The sequence below is a fragment of the Peromyscus californicus genome, unplaced genomic scaffold, assembly GCF_007827085.1.
Source record: "Peromyscus californicus insignis strain IS unplaced genomic scaffold, ASM782708v3 Scaffold_11__1_contigs__length_118956290, whole genome shotgun sequence".
NCBI lineage: Eukaryota > Metazoa > Chordata > Mammalia > Rodentia > Cricetidae > Peromyscus > Peromyscus californicus.
This window is the reverse complement of record NW_026294402.1, coordinates 44,949,725-44,954,238: the sequence shown is the minus strand read 5'-3', so window position 1 is coordinate 44,954,238 and position 4,514 is coordinate 44,949,725. Positions and strand designations below refer to the sequence as shown.

Genomic DNA, 4,514 nt, shown 5'->3' with positions numbered 1-4,514 from the left:
GTGAGACCTAGTCTCCTTCATATACAATGTGTTGTCATTTCCTTCAAGGGCTGCCACTTCTTCAGTTGTCCACGGTGAGGTCATCCTTCTCGGTCTGAGGACTGGCCTGACCATCATGTGGAGCCTGTCAGTAGAGGTCTGGAGACCTTCCACACTGAAGCCAGCAGATGAGAATGCAGTTCCAGACAGTAAGATGATGTGGTCCTTCACAAATTGTCCTTGTCAGCCCCTGCCCTTGCCTTAAGGTCTTGATAATAGAGCAGTCAGGGTGCATTTCCAAGGCTTTTCTGCTGCCTGCTTACCCATTGTTGCTGTCCACCCATGCATGCCTGCGACAGTACAACATGGGAATGTCACCAATCAGTTTGACATGATCTCTGTTTCAATCTTCCCCACCCATGAAGTTTTTGACAATGGTGCAGAGGTTTTCGTCTCTTCTCTTTTCTATCTTTTTTTTTTTTATTGCATTTCTGAGAAAATTTTATTGACCTTTTGGATAAAATTTATTTGTCAGGAAGGATGATCCCATCATAATTCCTCCAGAACAAGCGCATGGGCTCCTCTTTGCTGATTTTGTGTTTGGCCTGTCCTGTGCTTCTCGTCTTCAATGCTGAAACCTGGTTTACCCAGCACCGCATAGAAGTCTAGGCTATAGATCCCAATGCTCAGGTCATATTTGATGCCCAGATCAATGTGTTCTTGAATCCTAAAAGCAAAGTTTCCAGTATCTGAGAAGTTATTTTACTATAACTCATACACCTGTACCTTCAGGCCTTTCTCCAGAATGTCTTCTGCCTTGGCTCCACAGACTGCAGTGAACAGCAATCTGTTCATTTCTCCTGATGCCAAAGGACCTGACGGTGTATCTAGCTTTGGTAATACAGGCGTCTGGCCTGTGAGCTGCTCCAACACCGTGGCTGCCTGGGTCAGACTGTCTCTACTCTCCCCCATACAGATACTGAGGCAGAGCTTGCAGTTTCGCAGTTCCCGAGTGGGCTTCTCCTTTTCACCTTGATCTCGCGCACCATGATGGAGGTCAGGAAGAGGTGCAGAGGTTTTCACACTTTGTCTTTTTATCTTCCTTTTTCTTATTCTCTTCTTCCTCTTCCGGAAGTCCCAAGCCCTCTTTGGTGACTGACTCTAAGGTGTTCCCTTTAGATTTCTCCAGCTGTTGAACACACTACTCACCAGTGAGCCACAGATTACTTCTAAGCCATGGTTTCAGGGTCATTCTGCAGAGACCAAGTTAGCCTTGTGATAAAATACACATGCTTCTGATTTTTCTTCATTCTGGTGCAATGGGTCTCCAGAGAAACCATCTCACCATCAGACTCAGGTGTGCAGCCCGAGGCAGGGATGCGACTCCCAAATCTTCCAACTTTAGGAGTCTCCATGAATCCCACATTTTAGAGAAGTGCTCATAAAACTTGCAGTTCTGTTTAATCTTCTCCAACTTCAACAGGCAGCTCTAGTTCTAAGCGTTTTATTTATTTTTTTTTTTAAATCAAATTCTTTCTGACAACTTTTAAAATTTTCGTTCTCTGCAACAGTTCATGGGAGTTCCTTAGAAGGAGCTCCTTGGAACCTACCACTCCTCCAGTAAAATGCAGGCTCTGGGGGATTGGCTCCTCCATGGCTATGCACAGTGGAGTTCTGTGGACACACAACTTAATGTTGTTCTTTCCTCTTCTGTTTGCAAATGGATCAAAAGGAGCACATCTTGGGACCAAAAGAAGGGCTCAGGATTCCAACTGTCCATCAACCACAACCACCACCACCACCACCACAGCAGGAAGCCTGGCCTCCAGAGGTTCTTCCCAACAGTGAGTCAGGCTCTTGCTGCTCACACCACACTTAGTGTGAGCAGCATTTCTGGTCTCAGTGGGGTTTGTTTCTTGAGTTCCTCTGGATCAGTGTACTTACTTTTCTTGTCACTTTTCTCTCTCCATCCTTCCTCCTTCCTCTCTCCATCCTTCCTCCTTCCTCTCTTCCTTCATTCCTCCTCCTCCTCTTCCTTCAGAAACAGGGCTATTTCAGGTTTAATTCAGACCTCCTCCTCCTCCTCCTCTTCCTCTGTCCTCTTCCCCCCACCCCTCACCCCTTTTTTAACCTCATCACCACTGACTTCTGATCTTGTTTATTCTCCTTGAAAAGAGGAATGGGGCAGCTACGAACCTGTGCGTAGCTAGTGAGTTTTCTCTCCAGGTCCCGCCAAGCCCCGGCAGTCCGACAGCCCACTTATAAAATAAACACACAGACGCTTATATTATTTAAACTGTTTGGCCTAATGGCCAATTTTTGCCTGAAAGGCAGAAGTCTCACCTTCTTCCTCCTTATTAGTTGGTCTTGGGTCTGGGTTTCCTCAGGCTCTCGGTTGAGTAACCACACAGCACACAGCCTCTGTAGTGTAGCAGCACCAGAAGGCTGGAGCAACTCTGAAGTTGAAGCTTTTTGATATTTAAAAATTTTATTGCACTTATTTGCTTATCCTGTATGTATATATGTATCTAGAGGGGCACATAGACCATGGCACAAATGTGGAGGCCAGAGGACAACCTGGAGACTCCATTATCTCCTTGTACTGTATGGGTTCTAGGAATCAAACTCCAGGCATCAGTTTTGGTGGCAGTCAGCTTTACCTGCTGAGCCCAGTCTGTTTGTTTACTTTTGAGATTGTGATTTAAAACATTTCTCCTTTCCCTTTCCTGCCTCAAAACCATCCTGTATACCCATCACCTCTCCTTCAAATTCATGGCCTCTTTTTCATCAACTGTTATTGCATGAAAATACGTATTTGTATATGTATATAATACGTTCCTAAATATAACCTGTTGAGTTTATATGTTACTTGTGTGTTTGTTTTCAGGGTTGACTGTTTGACACTTAACCTCAGTTTTTTATTATTTTTTGACTGAATGTCCTTTTTAAATGAAATCATATCTATTGTAGATGAAAGATTTTCCCTCATTTCAACTGTTTATTTTTTTAATGTCCTTACTTGGAAAAATAAAAAAAAATTGGTGCCATATCTAGATCTTTGATATCCACAGTCTAGACACCAGGAATCTAAAAGGTTTGCCTTGCATTGTGGTGTTTGGAAATGCCCTGTGTTGCTGTGGTGAAAACAGGCATGGGTGGCATTTAAGGAAGATCTTGACCACTGTGTCTCATGAGGAGTATACACTGTCTGAGCATTTTCCCAAGGTTAGACTCCCTGGCCTTCTCTAAAGCAGAAGTTGATTTCATTCATTTTGGGCAGACATTGAAGTGTCGAAGACACTGGTGGTCCAGTGAGAGTGGGTTGGCGGGTGAGGAAGTGAAATAAGACACAAAGAGAAGTCACGGCTCCTGTTTCCCATCTCCAAACAGAAGAGGAAGGAGGAGAGGTGTCTCCCACAGGGGAGTAAGAGCTAGGGTGGGGGTGGGTGCTTGGACACTCCAAGGCCAGTTCCCTGAGATCTCTTCCCTGAGAGGCGAGAATGCAAGAGGAGCCCATTGCCGTGCATTTCCGAATTACTGAAAGCTAAGCAAAATGGGGGGGGGGGCGGTCGGGGACGGGGGAAGGGGCATGGGGGAGGACAGAGATGGGGGGGGTAGGGGGGTGGGGGGGAGGAAGGATGGGGATGGGAAGGGAAAAGCAAGGCTCCTCTTTGTTCCCATTCAGCTGTGCTGAAAGGTATAGTGCTTTATTAAAACATTCTGGAGTATTGTCCCTACTGTTTAAGCTGAAGGCTCCATAGTGAGAAAATACCTGGCAGATCGATCAGCCCGTGTGCATTGGAACTCCCGGGATGAGCTGTGTGTTAGCGGGGTGGTCTGACAAGGTCGCGACAGAGACTCCTCTCCAGGCGCAAAATCAAAAGTGTAGGCTTCTCCTGGGGTTTCCCTTATTCCAATTCTTGAAAAGAATACCGATTCTCTAATACCCTACTCTATTCAGGTAGTGTCCTGCTTAGTTCTATGTCAACTTGACACAAGCTAGAGCCATGTGGGAGGAGGGACTCCCATTTGAGAAAATGCCCCCATAAGATGGGCCTATAGGCAAGTCTATCTGGCATTTTCTTGATTAATGAATGATTGATGTGGAAGGGTCCTGCCCATTGGGGGTGGTGCCACCCCTGGGCAGGGGGGCCTGAGTTGTGTAAGAGAGCTGACTGAGCAAGCCATGAGAGCAAGCCAGTAAGCAGCATTCCTCCACAGCTTCTGCTTCAGTTCTTGCTTCCAGGTTCCTGCCCTGACTTCCCTCAGGGAGCTGTGAGCAGAAATAAACTCTTTCCTCCTCAAGTTGCTTTTAGTCATGGTGGTTTATCACAGAAGCCCTAACTAGGACAGGTGGTGTTTGGCTGTCTTAGAGAAACACCAGATTAAAAAACTACCAAATTAAGGGTGTAGGGAGAAGAAAGGTAGAAAGAATAAGGACACGAGGGAAGGATGGGACTCATCCTGTCAAATGTTTGCCAAGCATCTCTGTGTTTGGTACTATTGTTGGCCCTGGGAGAAGAAGAGAGAGAAGC

At 46.0% G+C, this 4,514-nt stretch overlaps 1 pseudogene; it reads right to left on the bottom strand.

Annotated features, from left to right (window-relative positions):
* Window positions 1-503: 503 nt before the first annotated feature.
* Window positions 504-1,634, bottom strand: LOC128102749 (60S ribosomal protein L11-like; annotated as a pseudogene).
* Window positions 1,635-4,514: the final 2,880 nt, after the last annotated feature.